Source organism: Cavia porcellus, unplaced genomic scaffold (assembly GCF_034190915.1).
Source record: "Cavia porcellus strain 051 isolate PalLab524CR breed Dunkin Hartley unplaced genomic scaffold, mCavPor4.1 scaffold_22, whole genome shotgun sequence".
Lineage (NCBI taxonomy): Eukaryota > Metazoa > Chordata > Mammalia > Rodentia > Caviidae > Cavia > Cavia porcellus.
The window spans coordinates 4,513,177-4,531,390 of NW_026947505.1; positions in this window are offsets into that span (position 1 = coordinate 4,513,177).

Consider the following 18,214-nt stretch of genomic DNA (forward strand, 5'->3'; position numbering starts at 1 on the left):
CTCACTCCTACTAGTGAATGTAATGTTACACACCCATACAATGGGCACCACCACGCGATGTTTTTCAGAAACCTACCCTACATTGCCACTGCATTTTTCCTGACCTCCCCATGCTGACCAACCCGTGGTGCTTTTTTTCATCCTACATTAACACTCACTGCCTATCCTAATTTAGCCTCTCCGATTCACACCACCCCTTGATGTTTTTCTCACTCCTACTAGTGAATGTAATGTTACACACCCATACAATGCTAACCACCGTGCAATGTTTTTCACACACCTTTTCTACATTGGCACTGCATGTGTCCTGACCACCCATGCTGATAACCCCTTTGTGCTTTTCTCCATCCTACATTGCCACTCCCTGTCTAGACTAATTCAGACCCTATGATTCACACCACCCCGTGATGTTTTTGTCACTCCTACCAGTGAAAGTAATGTTACACACCCATACAATGCGCACCACCCTGCGATGTTTTTCAGAATCCTATCCTACATTGCCACTGCATGTTTCCTGACCTCCCCATGCCGAACACCCCGTGGTGCTTTTCTCCATCCTACATTGCCACTAACTGCCTATGCTAATTACGACCCTCCGATTCACACAACCCCGTAATGTTTTTCTCACTCCTACTAGTGAATGTAATGTTACACACCCATACAATGCGCACCACCCCACGATGTTTTTCAGAAACCTATCCTACATTGCCACTGCATGTTTTCTGACCTTCCAATGCTGACCACCCCGTGGTGCATTTCTCCATCCTACATTGCCACTCATTGCCTATCTTAATTCAGACCCTCCGATTCACACCACCCCGTGATGTTTTTCTCACTCCTACTAGTGAATGTAATGTTACACACCCATACAATGCGCACCACCCCGCAATTTTATTCAGAAACCCATCCTACATTGCCACTGCATGTTTCCTGACCTCCACATGCTGACCACCCCGTGGTGATTTTCTCCATCCTACATTGCCACTCACTGCCTATCCTAATGCAGAGCCTCCGATTCACACCACCCGATGATGTTTTTCTCATTCCTACTAGTGAATGTAATGTTACACACCCATACAATGCGCACCACCCCGCAATGTTTTTCAGAAACCTATCTTATATTGCCACCCCCTGTTTCCTTACCTCCCCATGCTGACCACCCGGTGGTGCTTTTCTCCATCCTACATTGTCACTCACTGCCTATCCTTATTCAGACCCTCCGATTCACACCATCCCGTGATGCTTTTCTCACACCTACTAGTGAATGTAATGTTACACAAATACAATGCGCACCACTCCGCGATGTTTTTCAGAAACCTATCCTACATTACCACTGCATGTTTCATGACCTCCCATGCAGACCACCCCGTGGTGCTTTTCTCCATCTTACATTGTCACTCACTACCTATCCTTATTCAGACCCTCCGTTTCACACCACCCCGTGATGTTTTTCTCACTCCTACTAGTGAATGTAATGTTACACACCCATACAATGCGCACCACCACGCGATGTTTTTCAGAATCCTATCCTATATTGCCACTGCATGTTTCTTGACCTCCCAATGCTGACCACCACGTGGTGCATTTCTCCATCCTACATTGCCCCTCACTGCCTATCCTAATTGAGTCCCTCTGATTCACACCAGCCCGTGAAGTTTTTCTCACTCCTACTAGTGAATGTAATGCTACACACCCATACAATGCGCACCATCCCGCGATGTTTTTCAGAAGCCTATTCTAAATTGCCCCTGCATATTTCCTGACCTCCACATGCCGACCACCCCGTGGTGCTTTTCTCCATCCTACATTGCCACTCACTGCCTATGCTAATTAGGACCCTCCGATTCACAGAACCCCGTGATGTTTTTCTCACTCCTACTAGTGAATGTAATGTTACACACCCATAAAATGCGCACCACCCCGAGATGGTTTTCAGAAACCTATCCTACATGTCACTGCATGTTTCCCCACCTTCCCATGCTGACCACCCCTTGGTGTTTTCGCCATCCTACCTTGCCACTCACTGCCTATCCTAATTCAGAACCTCCGATTCCCAACACCCCGTGATGTTTTTCTCATTCCTACTAGTGAATGTAATATTACACGCCCATACAATGCACACCATTCCGCGATATTTTTCAGAAACCTATCCTACATTGCCTTTGCATGTTTCCTGACCTCCCCATGCTGACCACCCCGTGGTGCTTTTCTCCATCCTACATTGCAACTCACTAACTATGCTAATTCAGACACGGCGATTCACACAACCCCGTGATGTTTTTCTCACTCCTGCTAGTGAATGTAATGTTACACTCCCAACAATGCGCTCCACACCGCGATGTTTTTCAGAAATCTATCCTATATTGTCACTGCATGTTTCCTGACCTCCCAATGCTGACCACACTGTGGTGCTTTTTTCCAACCTACATTACCACTCACTGCCTATCCTAATTCAGGCCCTCTGATTCACACCACCCCGTGATGTTTTTCTCACTCCTACTAGTGAATGTAATGTTACAAACCCATACAATGCGCACCAACCCGCGATGTTTTTCAGAAACCTATCATATTTGCCACTGCATGTTTCCTGACCCCCCCATGCTGAGCACCCCGTGCTGCTTTTCTCCATCCTACATTGCCACTCACTGCCTCTCCTTATTCAGACCCTCCAATTCCCACAACCCCCTGATGATTTTCTCACTCCTACTAGTGATTGTAATGTTACACACCAATACAATTCGCACCACCACGCAATGATTTTCAGAAACCTATCTTATATTGCCACTGCCTGTTTCCTGACCTCCCCATGCTGACCACCCCGTGTTGCTTTTCTCCATCCTACATTGCCACTCTATGTCTATACTAATTCAGACCCTGTGATTCACACCACCCTGTGATGTTTTTCTCACTCCTACTAGTGAATGTAATTTTACACCCCCATAAAATGCGCAACACCCCGTGATTTTATGTACAAACCCATCCTACATTGCCACTGCATGTTTCCTGACCTCCCCATGCTGACCACCCCATGGTGCTTTTCTCCAACCTACATTGCCACTCACTGCCTATCCTAATTCAGAACCTCCGATTCACACCACCCCGTGATGTTTTTCTCACTCCTACTAGTGAATGTAATGTTACACACCCATACAATGCGCACCACCCTGCAATGTTTTTCAGAAACCTATCTTACATTGCCACCGCCTGTTTCCTTACCTCCCCATGCTGACCACCCGGTGGTGCTTTTCTCCATCCTACATTGTCACTCAATGCCTATCCTTATTCAGACCCTCCGATTCACACCATTCCGTAATGCTTTTCTCACACCTACTAGTGAATGTAATGTTACACAAATACAATGCGCACCACTCCGCGATGTTTTTCAGAAACCTATCCTACATTGCCACTGCATGTTTCATGGCCTCCCATGCAGACCACCCCGTGGTGCTTTTCTCCATCCTACATTGCCACTCACTACCTATCCTTATTGAGACCCTCCGTTTCACACCACCGGGTGATGTTTTTCTCACTCCTACTCGTGAATGTAATTTTACACCCCCATAAAATGCACACCACATAGCGATTTTATTCAGAAACCGATCCTACATTGCCACTGCATGTTTCCTGACCTCAATATGCTTACCACCCCGTGGTGATTTTCTCCATCCTACATTGCCACTCACAGCCTATCCGAATGCAGAGCCTCCGATTCACACCGCCCCATGTTGTTTTTCTCACTCCTACTAGTGAATGTAATGTAACACACATACAATGCGCACCACACAGCGATGGTTTTCAGAATCCTATCCTACATTGCCACAGCATGATTCCTGACCTCCACATGCTGACCACCCCGTGGTGCATTTCTCCATCCTACATTGCCACTCACTGCCTATCCTAATTCAGGCCCTGTGATTCACACCTCACTGTGATGTTTTTCTCACTCCTACTAGTGAATGTAATGTTAAAAACCCATACAATGGGAACCACCCCGCGATTTTTTTCAGAAACCTATCCTACATTGCCACTGCATTTTTACTGACCTCCCCATGCTGACCAACCCGTGGTGCTTTTTTCCATCCTACATTAACACTCACTGCCTTCCCTAATTTAGCTCTCCGAATCACACCACCCCGTGATGTTTTTCTCACTCCTACTAGTGAGTGTAATGTTACACACCCATACAATGCTCACCACCGTGCAATGTTTGTCAGAAACCTTTTCTACATTGGCACTGCATGTGTCCTGACCACCCATGCTGATAACACCTTGGTGCTTTTATCCATCCTACATTGCCACTCAGTGCCTATCCTTATTCAGACCCTCCAATTCACACCACCCCGTGATGTTTTTCTCACTCCTACTACTGAGTGTAATGTTACACACCCATACAATGCGCACCAACCCAGGATGTTTTTCAGAAACCTATCTGACTTTGCCACTGCATGTTTCCTGACCTCCCCGTGCTGACCACCCCATGGTGCTTTTCTCCATCCTACATTGCCAGTCACTGCCTATCCTAATTCAGGCCCTCCGATTCACACCACCCCATGATGTTTTTCTCACTCCTACCAGTGAATGTAATGTTACACACCCATACAATGCGCACCACCACGTGATGTTTTTCAGAAACCTATCCTATATTGCCACTGCATGTTTCTTGACCTCCCAATGCTGACCACACCGTGGTGCTTTTCTCCTTCCTACATTGCCACTCACTGCCTATCCTAAATCAGACCCTCTGATTCACACCACCCCGTGAAGTTTTTCTCACTCCTACTAGTGAGTGTAATGCTACACACCCATACAATGCGCACCACCCCGCGATGTTTTTCAGAAGCCTATTCTAAATTGCCACTGCATATTTCCTGACCTCCACATCCGACCACCCCGTGGTGCTTTTCTGCATCCTACATTGCCACTCAATGCCTATCCTAATTCAGACACTCTGATTCACACCACCACGTGATGTTTTCTCATTCCTACTAGTGAATGTCATGTTATACACCCATGCAATGCACACAACCTCACGATGTTTTTCAGAAACCTATCCTACATTGCCACTGCATGTTTCCTGACCTCCCCATGCTGAACACCACTTGGTGCTTTTCTACATCCTACATTGCCACTCACTGCCTATCCTAATTCAGACCATCCAATTCACACCAACCCGTGAAGTTTTTCTCACTCCTACTACTGAGTGTAATGCTACACACCCATACAATGCGCACCACCCCGCGATGTTTTCAGAAGCCTATTCTAAATTGCCACTGCATATTTCCTGACCTCCACATCCGAACACCCCGTGGTGCTTTTCTCCATCCTACATTGCTCCTCACTGCCTATGCTAATTATGACCCTCCGATTCACACAACCCCGTGATGTTTTTCTCACTCCTACTAGTGAATGTAATGTTACACACGCATACAATGCGCACCACACCGCGATGGTTTTCAGAAACCTATCCTACATGTCACTGCATGTTTCTCTACCTCCCCATGCTGACCACCCCGTGGTGTTTTCTCCTTCCTACATTGCCACTCACTGCCTATCCTAATTCAGAACCTCCGATTCCCAACACCCCGTGATGTTTTTCCTCTCTCCTACTAGTGAATGTAATATTACACGCCCATACAATGCGCACCATCCCGCGATGTTTTTCGGAAACATATCCTACATTGCCATTGCATGCTTCCTGACCTCCCCATTCCTACCACCCCGTGGTGCTTTTCTCCATCCTACATTGCCACTCACTGCCTATCCTAACTCAGACCCTCTGATTCACACCACCCCGTGATGTTTTCCTCACTCGTACTAGTGAATGTAATGGTACACACCCATAGAATGCGCACCACCCCACGATATTTTTCAGAAACCTATGCAACATTGCCCCTGCATGTTTCCTGACCTCCCCATGCTGACCACCCCGTGGTGCTTTTCTCCATCCTACATTGCCACTCACTGCCTATCCTAATTCCGACCCTCCGTTTCACACCAAACCGTGATGTTTTTGTCACTCGTACAAGTGAACGTAATGTTACACACCCATACAATGCGCTCCACACCACGATGTTTTTCAGAAAACTATCCTACATTGCCACTGCATGTTTCCTGACTTCCCCATGCTGACAACCCCGTGGTGCTTTTCTCCATCCTACATTGCCACTCACTGCCTATCCTAATTCAGGCCCTCCGATTCACAACACCCCATGATGTTTTTCTCACTCCTACTAGTGAATGTAATGTTACACACCCATGCAATGCGCACAACCTCACGATGTTTTTCAGAAACCTATCCTACATTGCCACTGCATGTTTCCTGACCTCCCCACGCTGAACACACCTTGGTGCTTTTCTACATCCTACATTGCCACTCACTGCCTATGCTAATTCAGACACGGCGATTCACACAACCCCGTGCTGTTTTTCTCACTCCTACTCGTGAATGTAATTTTACACCCCCATAAAACGCACACCACCCCGCGATTTTATCCAGAAACCCATCCTACATTGCCACTGCATGTTTCCTGACCTCCCCATGCTTACCACCCCGTGGTGCTTTTCTCCATCCTACATTGCAACTCACTGGCTCTCCTAATTCAGACCCTGTGATTCACACCTCCCTGTGATGTTTTTCTCACTCCTACTAGTGAATGTCATGTTACACACCCATACAATGGTCACCACCCCGCGATGTTTTTCAGAAACCTATCCTACATTGCCCCTACATGTTTCCTGACCTCCCCATGCTGACCAACCCGTGGTGGTTTTTTCCATCCTTCATTAACACTCCCTGCCTATCCTAATTTAGCCTCTCCGAATCACACCACCCCGTGATGTTTTTCTCACTCCTACTAGAGAATGTAATGCTACACACCAATACAATGCACATAACCCCGCGATGTTTTTCAGAATCCTATCCTACATTGCGACTGCATGTTTCCTGACCTCCCTATGCCGACCACCCCGTGGTGCTTTTCTCCATCTTATATTGCCACTCCCTGCCTATGCTAATTAGGACCCTCCGATTCACACAACCCCGTGATGTTTTTCTCATTCCTACTAGTGAATGGAATGTTACACACCCATACAATGCGCACCACCCCATGATGTTTTTCAGAAACCTATCCTACAATGCCACTGCATGTTTTCTGACCTACCAATGCTGACCACCCCGTGGTGCATTTCTCCATCCTACATTGCCACTCACTGCCTATCCTAATTCAGACCCTCTGATTCACACCACCCCGTGATGTTTTTCTCACTCCTACTAGTGAATGTATTGTTACACACCCATACGATGCGCACCACCCCGCGATTTTATTCAGAAAACCATCCTACATTCCCACTGCATGTTTCCTGACCTCCCCATGCTTACCACCCCATGGTGATTTTCTCCATCCTACATTGTCACTCACTGCCTATCCTAATGCAGAGCCTCCGATTCACAGCACCCCATAATGTTTTTCTCACTCCTACTAGTGAATGTAATGTAACACACATACAATGCGCACCACCCAGCGATGTTTTTCAGAAGCCTATCCTACATTGCCACTGCATGTTTGCTGACATCCACATGCTGACGACCCCGTGGTGCATTTCTCCATCCTACATTGCACTCACTGCCTATCCTTATTCAGACCCTCTGATTCACATTATCCCGTGATGCTTTTCTCACACCTACTAGTGAATGTAATGTTACACAAATACAATGTGCACCACTCCGCGATGTTTTTCAAAACCTATCCTACATTGCCACTGCATGTTTCCTTATCTCCACATGCTGACGATCCGGTGGTGCTTTTCTCCATCCTACATTGTCACTCACTGCCTATCCTTATTCAGACCCTCTGATACATAGTATCCCGTGATGCTTTTCTCACACCTACTAGGGAATGTAATGTTACACAAATACAATGCGCACCACTCCGCGATGTTTTTCAAAACCTATCCTACATTGCCACTGCATGTTTCATGGCCTCCCATGCAGACCACCCCGTGGTGCTTTTCTCCATCCTACATTGCCACTCACTGCCTATGCTAATTAGGACCCTCTGATTCACACAACCCCTTAATGTTTTTCTCACTTCTACTAGTGAATGTAACGTTACACACCCATACAATGCGCACCACCCCGCGATGATTTTCAGAAACCTATCCTACATGTCACTGCATGTTTCCCCACCTACCCATGCTGACCACCCCGTGCTGCTTTTCTCCATCCTACATTGCCACTCACTGCCTATCCTAATTCAGAACCTCCAATTCCCAACACCCCGTGAGGTTTTTCTCACTCCTACTAGTGAATGTAATATTACACGCCCATAAAATGCGCACCACCCCTCAATGTTTTTCAGAAACCTAGCTTACATTGCCACCGCCTGTTTCCTTACCTCCCCATGCTGACCACCCGGTGGTGCTTTTCTCCATCCTACATTGTCACTCACTGCCTATCCTTATTTAGACCCTCCGATTCACACCATTCCGTGATGCTTTTCTCACATCTACTAGTGAATGTAATGTTACACAAATACCATGTGCACCACTCCGCGATGTTTTTCAGAAACCTATCCTCCATTGCCAGTGCATGTTTCATGACCTCCCATGCAGACGACCCCGTGGTGCTTTTCTCCATCCTACATTGCCACTCACAACCTATACTTATTCAGACCCTCCGTTTCACACCACCCCGTGATGTTTTTCTCACTCCTACTAGTGAATGTAATGTTACACACCCATACAATGCGCACCACCCCGCGATGTTTTTCAGAAGCCTATTCTAAATTCCCACTGCATATTTCCTGACCTCCACATCCGACCACCCCGTGGTGCTTTTCTCCATCCTACATTGCCACTCACAGCCTATGCTAATTAGGACCCTCCGATTCACACAACCCCGTGATGTTTTTATCACTCCTACTAGTGAATGTATTGTTACACACCCATACAATGCGCACCACACCGCGATGTTTTTCAGAAACCTATCCTACATGTCACTGCATGTTTCCCGACCTCCCCATGCTGACCACCCCATGGTGTTTTCTCCATCCTACATTGCCACTCACTGCCTATCCTAATTCAGAACCTCCGATTCCCAACACCCCGTGATGTTTTTGTCACTCCTACTAGTGAATGTAATATTACACGCCCATACAATGCGCACCATCCCGCGATGTTTTTCAGAAACCTATTATACATTGCCATTGCATGCTTCCTGACCTCCCCATTCCTACCACCCCGTGGTGCTTTTCTCCATCCTACATTGCCACTCACTGCCTATTCTTATTCAGACCCTCCGATTCACACCACCCCGTGATGTTTTCCTCACTCCTACTAGTGAATGCAATGGTACACACCCATAGAATGCACACCACCCCACGATATTTTTCCGAAACCTATGCAACATTGCCCCAACATGTTTCCTGACCTCCCCATGCTGACCACCCCGTGGTGCTTTTCTCCATCCTGCATTGCCACTCACTGACTATCCTAATTCAGACCCTCCGTTTCACACCAAACCGTGATGTTTTTGTCACTCGTACAAGTGAATGTAATGTTACACACCCATACAATGCGCTCCACACCACGATGTTTTTCAGAAAACTATCCTACATTGCCACTGCATGTTTCCTGACTTCCCCATGCTGACCACCCCGTGGTGCTTTTCTCCATCTTACATTGCCACTCACGGCCTATCCTAATTCAGACCCTCCAATTCACACCACGCCGTGCTGTTTTTCTCACTCCTACCAGTGAATGTAATGTTACATACCCATACAATGCGCACCACCCCACGATATTTTTGAGAAACCTATCCTACATTGCAACTGCCTATTTGCTGACCTCCCCATGCTGACCACCCCGTGGTGCTTTTCTCCATACTACATTGCCACTCAATGCCTATCGTATTTCAGCCCCTCTGATTCACACCACCCCGTGATGTTTTTCTCATTCCTACTAGTGAATGTCATGTTACACACCCATACAATGCGCACAATCTCACGATGTTTTTCAGAAACCTATCCTACATTGCCACTGCATGTTTCCTGACCTCCTCATGCTGACCACAACGTGGTGCTTTTCTCCATCCTACATTGCCACTCACTGCCTATCCTAATTCCGAAGCTCTGATTCACACCACCCCGTGATGTTTTTCTCACTCCTAATAGTGAATGTAATGTTACACACCCATACAATGCGCACCAACACGCGATGATTTTCAGAAACCTATCATATTTGCCACTGCATGTTTCCTGACCTCCCCATGCTGACCACCCCGTGCTGCTTTTCTCCATCCTACATTGCCACTCACTGCCTCTCCTTATTCAGACCCTCCAATTCCCACAACCCCCTGATGTTTTTCTCACTCCTACTAGTGAATGTAATTTTACACACCAATACAATTCGCACCACCACGCAACGATTTTCAGAAACCTATCTTATATTGCCACTGCCTGTTTCCTGACCTCCCCAAGCTGACCACGCCGTGGTGCTTTTCTCCATCCTACATTCCCACTCTCTGTCTATACTAATTCAGACCCTCCGATTCACACCACCCTGTGATGTTTTCCTCACTACTACTAGTGAATGTAATGGTACACACCCATAGAATGCGCACCACCCCACGATATTTTTACGAAACCTATGCAACATTGCCCCTGCATGTTTCCTGACCTCCCCATGCTGACCACCCCGTGGTGCTTTTCTCCATCCTACATTGCCACTCACTGCCTATCCTCATTTAGACCCTCCGTTTCACACCAAACCGTGATGTATTTGTCACTCATACAAGTGAATGTAATGTTTCACACCCATACAATGCGCTCGACACCACGATGTTTTTCAGAAAACTATCCTACATTGCCACTGCATGTTTCCTGACTTCCCCATGCTGACCACCCCGTGGTGCTTTTCTCCATCCTACATTGCCACTCACTGCCTATCCTAATTCAGACCCTCCGATTCACACAACCCCGTGATGTTTTTTTCACTCCTACTAGTGAATGTAATGTTACACACCCATACAATGCGCACCACCCCACGCTATTTTTCAGAAACCTATCCTACATTGCCACTGCCTATTTCCTGACCTCCCCATGCTGACCATCCCGTGGTGCTTTTTTCCATCCTACATTGCCACTCAATGCCTATCCTAATTCAGACCCTCTGATTCACACCACCCCGTGATGTTTTACTCATTCCTACTAGTGAATGTCATGTTACACACCCATACAATGCGCACAACCTCACGATGTTTTTCAGAAACCTGTCCTACATTGCCACTGCATGTTTCCCGACCTCCCCATGCTGAACACCCCTTGGTGCTTTTCTCCATCCTACATTGCCACTCACTGCCTATCCTAATTCAGACCCTCCAATTCACACCACCCCGTGATGTTTTTCTCACTCCTACTAGTGAATGTAATGTTAAACAACCATACAATGCGCACCACCCCGCGATGTTTTTCCGAAACGTATCCTACATTGCCACTGCATGTTTCCTGACCTCCCCATGCTGACCACCCCGTGGTGCTTTTCTCCATCCTACATTGCCACTCACTGCCTATGCTAATTGAGACACGGCGATTCATACAACCCCGTGATGTTTTTCTCACTCCTGCTAGTGAATGTAATGTTACACTCACATAGAATGCGCTCCACACCACGATGTTTTTCAGAAACCTATCCTACATTGTCACTGCATGTTTCCACCTCCCAATGCTGACCACACTGTGATGCTTTTCTCCAACCTACATTGCCACTCACTGCCTATCCTAATTCAGACCCTCTGAATCACACCACCCCATGATGTTTTTCTCACTCCTACTAGTGAATGTAATGTTACACACCCATACAATGCGCACCAACCCGCGATATTTTTCAGAAACCTATCATATTTGCCACTGCATGTTTCCTGACCTCCCCATGCTGACCACCCTGTGCTGCTTTTCTCCATCCTACATTGCCACTCACTGCCTCTCCTTATTCAGACCCTCCAATTCCCTCAACCCCCTGATGTTTTTCTCACTCCTACTACTGAATGTAATGTTACACACCAATACAATTCGCACCACCACGCAATGATTTTCAGAAACCTATCTTATATTGCCACTGCATGTTTCCTGACCTCCCCATGGTGACCACCCCGTGGTGCTTTTCTCCATCCTACATTGCCACTCTCTGTCTATACTAATTCAGACCCTGTGATTCACACCACCCTGTGGTGTTTTTCTCACTCCTACTAGTGAATGAAATTTTACACCCCCATAAAATGTTCAACACCCCGCGATTTTATGCAGAAACCCATCCTACATTGCCACTGCATGTTTTATGACCTCCCCATGCTTACCACCCTGTGGTGATTTTTTCCATCGTACATTGCCACTCACTGCCTATCCTAATGCAGAGCCTCCGATTCACATCACCCCATGATGTTTTTCTCAATCCTACTAGTGAATGTAATGTAACACACATACAATGCGCCCCACCCAGGGATGTTTTTGAGAATCATATCCTACATTGCCACTGCATGTTTCCTGACCTCCACATGCTGACGAACCCGTGGTGCATTTCTCCATCCTACATTGCCACTCACTCCCTACCCTATTTCAGACCCTGTGATTCACACCTCCCTGTGATGTTTTTCTCACTCCTACTAGTGAATGTCATGTTACACACCCATACAATGGGCACCACCCCGTGATGTTTTTCTGAAACCTATCCTACATTGCCACTGCATTTTTCCTGACCTCCCTATGCTGACCAACCCTTGGTGCTTTTTTCCATCCTACATTAACACTCACTGCCTATCCTAATTTAGCCTCTCCGAATCACACCACCCCGTGATGTTTTTCTCACTCCTACTAGTGAATGTAATGTTACACACCCATTCAATGCTCACAACCGTGCAATGTTTTTCAGAAACCTTTCCTACATTGGCACTGCATGTGATCTGACCACCCATGCTGATCACCCCTTAGTGCTTTTCTCCATCCTACATTGCCACTCACTGCCTATCCTAATTCTGACCCCCCGCTTCAGAGCACCCCGTGATGTTTTTCTCACTCCTACCAGTGAATGCAATGTTACACACCCATACAATACGCACCACCCCGCCATGTTTTTCAAAAACCTATCTTACATTGCCACCGCCTGTTTCCTTACATCCACATGCTGACCACCCGGTGGTGCTTTTCTACATCCTACATTGCCACTCACTGCCTATCCTAATTCAGACCCTCTGATTCACACCACCCCGTGAAGTTTTTCTCACTCCTACTAGTGAATGTAATGCTACACACCCATACAATGCGCACCACCCTGCGATGTTTTTCAGAAGCCTATCCTCAATTGCCACTGCATATTTACTGACCTCCACATGCCTACCACCCCGTGTTGCTTTTCTCCATCCTACATTGCCACTCAATGCCTATGCTAATTAGGACCCTCCGATTCACACAACCCCTTAATGTTTTTCTCAATCCTACTAGTGAACGTAACGTTACACACCCATACAATGCGCACCACCCCGCCATGTTTTTCAGAAACCTATCCTACATGTCACTGCATGTTTCCCCACCACCCCATGCTGACCATCCCGTGGTGCTTTTCTCCATCCTACATTGCCACTCACTGCCTATCCTAATTCAGATCCTCCGATTCCCAACACCCCGTGATGTTTTCCTCACTCCTACTAGTGAATGTAAAGATACACACCCATAGAATGCGCACCACCCCACGATATTTTTCCGAAACCTATGCAACATTGCCCCTACATGTTTCCTGACCTCCACATGCTGACCACCCGGTGGTGCTTTTCTCCATCCTACATTGCCACTCACTGCCTATGCTAATTGAGACACGTCGATTCACACAACCCCATGATGATTTTCTCACTCTTGCTTGTGAATGTAATGTTACACTGCCATACAATGCGCTCCACACCGCGATGTTTTTCAGAAACCTATCCTACATTGTCAGTGCATGTTTCCTGACCTCCCCATGCTGACCACCCCGTGGTGCTTATCCCCATCCTACATTGCCACTCACTGCCTAACCTAATTCAGACCGTCTGATTCACACCCAGCCGTGATGTTTTTCTCACTCCTACTAGTGAATGTAAAGGTACACACCCATACAATGCGCACCACCCCACGATATTTTTCCGAAACCTATGCAACATTGCCCCTACATGTTTCCTGACCTCCCCATGCTGACCACCCCGTGGTGCTTTTCTCCATCCTACATTGCCACTCACTGCCTATGCTAATTGAGACATGGCGATTCACACAACCCCGTGATGGTTTTCTCACTCCTGCTTGTGAATGTAATGTTACACTCCCATACAATGCGCTCCACACCGCGATGTTTTTCAGAAACCTATCCTACATTGTCACTGCATGTTTCCTGACCTCCCCATGCTGACCACACTGTGGTGCTTTTCTCCAACCTACATTGCCACTCACTGCCTATCCTAATTCAGACCCTCTGATTCACACCACCCCGTGATGTTTTTCTCACTCCTACTAGTGAATGTAATGTTACACACCCATACAATGCGCACCAACCCTGGATGTTTTTCAGAAAACTATCATATTTGCCACTGCATTTTTCCTGACCTCCCCATGCTGACCACCCCGTGCTGCTTTTCTCCATCCTACATTGCCACTCACTGCCTCTCCTTATTCAGACCCTCCAATTCCCACAACCCCCTGATGTTTTTCTCCCTCCTACTAGTGAATGTAATGTTACACACCAATACAATTCGCACCACCACGCAATGATTTTCAGAAACCTATATTATATTGCCACTGCCTGTTTCCTGACCACCCCATGCTGACCACCCCGTGGTGCTTTTCTCCATCCTACATTGCCACTCTCTGTCTATACTAATGCAGACCCTGTGATTCACACCACCCTGTGATGTTTTTCTCACTCCTACTAGTGAATGCAATTTTACACCCCAATAAAATGCGGAACACCCCGCGATTTTATGCAGAAACCCATCCTACATTGCCACTGCATGTTTCCTGACCTCCCCATGCTGACAACCCCGTGCTGCTTTTCTCCATCCTACATTGCCACTCACTGCCTCTCCTTATTCAGACCCTCCAATTCCCACAACCCCCTGATGTTTTTCTCACACCTACTAGTGAATGTAATGTTACACAAGCATACACTGAACACCACCCTGAGATGTTTTTCACAAACCTATCGTACATTGCCAATGCATGTGTACTGACCCCCGATGCTGACCACCCCTTCGTGCTTTTCTCCATCCTACGTTGCCACTCACTGCCTATCCATATTCAGACCCTCCGATTCACACCTCCCCGTGGTTTTTCTCACTCCTACTAGTGAATGTAATGTTACACACCAATACAATTCGCACCACCCCGCAATGTTTTTCAGAAACCTATCTTACATTGCCACTGCCTGTTTACTGACCTTCCAATGCTGACCTCCCCATGGTCCTTTTCTCCATCCTACATTGCCACTCACTGTCTATCCTAATTCAGACCCTCCGATTTCCACCACCCCGTGATGTTTTTATCGCTCCTACTAGTGAATGCAAAGTTACACACCCATACAATGCGCACCACCCCGCGATGTTTTTCCGAAACATATCCTACATTGCCACTGCATGTTTCTTGACCTCCCCATGCTGACCACCCCGTGGTGCTTTTCTCCATCCTACATTGCCCCTCACTGCCTATCCTAATTCGACCCTCTGATTCACACCACCCCGTGATGTTTTTCTCACTCCTTCTATTGAATGTAATTTTACACACACATACAATGCGCACCACCAGCGATGTTTTTCAGAAACCTATCTTACATTGCCACTGCATGTTTCCTGACCTCCCCATGCTGACCACCCCGTGGTGCTTTACTCCATCCTACATTGCGACTCACTGCCTATCCTAATTAAGACCCTCCGATACACACCACCCCGTGATGTTTTTCTCACTCCCAATAATGAATGTAATGTAACACACATACAATGCGCACCACCCCGCAATGTTTTTCAGAAACCTATACTACATTGCCACTGTATGTTCTTGAACTCCCAATGCTGACCACCCTGTGGTGCTTATCTCCATCCTACATTGCCACTCGTTGCCTATCCTAATTCAGACCCTCTGATTCAAACCACCCCGTGATGTTTTTCTCACTCCTACTAGTGAATGTAATGTTACACACCTATACAATGCGCACCACCCTGCGATGTTTTTCAGAAACATATCCTACATTGCCACGGCATGTGTCCTGACCCACCATGCTGACCACCCCTTGGTGCTTTTCTCCATCCTACATTGCAACTCAATGCCTATCCTTATTCAGACCCTCCGATTCTCACCACCCCGTGATGTGTTTCTCACTACTACTAGTGAATGTAATGTTACACACCAATACAATTCGCACCAACCCGCAATGTTTTTCAGAATCCTATCTTACATTGCCACTGCCTGTTTCCTGACTTCCCCATGCTGACCACCCCGTGGTGCTTTTCTCCATCCTACATTGCCACTCACTGTCTATCCTAATTCACACCCTCCGATTCACAACACCCCGTGATGTTTTTCTCACTCCTACTAGTGAATGTTATGTTACACCCCCATACAATGCGCATCACCCCGCGATGTTTTTCAGAAACCCATCCTACATTGCCAATGCATGTTTCCTGACCTCCCCATGCTGACCACCCCGTGGTGCTTTCCTCCATCCTACATTGCCACTCACTGCCTATCCTTATTCAGACACTCCAATTCACACCACCCCGTGATGTTTTTCTAACTCCTACTAGTGAATGTAATGTTACACACCCATACAATGCGCACCACGCCGCGATGTTTTTCAGAAAGCTATCCTACATTGCCACTGCATGTTTCCTGACCTCCCCATGCTGACCACCCCTTGGTGCTTTTCTCCGTCCTACATTGCCACTCACTGCCTATCCTAATTCAGACACTCCGATTCACACTACCCCGTGATGTTTTTCTCACTCCTACTAGTTAATGTAATGTTACACACCCATACAATGCGCACCACCCCGCGATGTTTTTCCGAAACCCACCTTACATTGCCACTGCATGTTTTCTGACCTCCACATGCAGACCTCCCCGGGGTGCTTTTCTCCATCCTACATTGCCACTCACTGTCTATGCTAATTGAGACACGGCGATTCACACAACCACGTGATGTTTTTCTCACTCCTACTAGTGAATGTAATGTTACACACCCATACAATGCGCACCACCCCGCGATGTTTTTCAGAAACCTATCTTACATTGCCATAGCCTGTTTCCTGACCTCCCCATGCTGACCACCCCGTGATGTTCTTCTCCATCCTACATTGCCACTCACTGTCTATTCTTACACAGACCCTCCGATACACACCACCCCGTGATGTTTTTCTCACTCCTACTAGTGAATGTAATGTTACAAACCCATACAATGTGGACCACCCCGCGATGTTTTTCAGAAACCTATCCTACATTGACACTGCATGTTTCCTGACTTCACCATGCTGACCACCCCGTGGTGCTTTTCTCCATCCTACATTGAGACTCACTGCCTATCCTAATTCAAAACCTCTGATTCACACCACCCCGTGATGTTTTTCTCACTCCTACTAGTGAATGTAATGTTACACACCCATACAATGCGCACCACCCCATGATGCTTTTCCGAAACCTATCCTATATTGCCAGTGCATGTTTCCTGACCTCCACATGCTGACCACCCCATGGTACTTTTCTCCATCCTACATTGACACTCACTGCCTATTCTAATTCAGATCTTCGGATACACTGCAGCCCGTGATGATTTTCTCACTCCTACTAGTGAATGTAATGTTACACACCCATACAATGCGCACCACCCCGCGATGTTTTTCATCAACCTATCCTACATTGCCATTGCTTGTGTCCTGACTCCCATGCTGACCACCCCTTGGTGCTTATCTCCGTTCTACATTGCCACTCACTGCCTAACCTAATTCAGACCCTCGGATTCACACCAGCCCGTGATGTTTTTCTCAGTCCTACTAGAGAATGTAATGTAACACACACATACAATGCGCACCACCCCGCGATGCTTTTCAGAAACCTATCCTATATTGCCACTGCATGTTTCCTGACCTCCCTATGCTGACCACCCTGTGGTGCTTATCTCCATCCTACATTGCCACTCACTACCTATCCTAATTTAG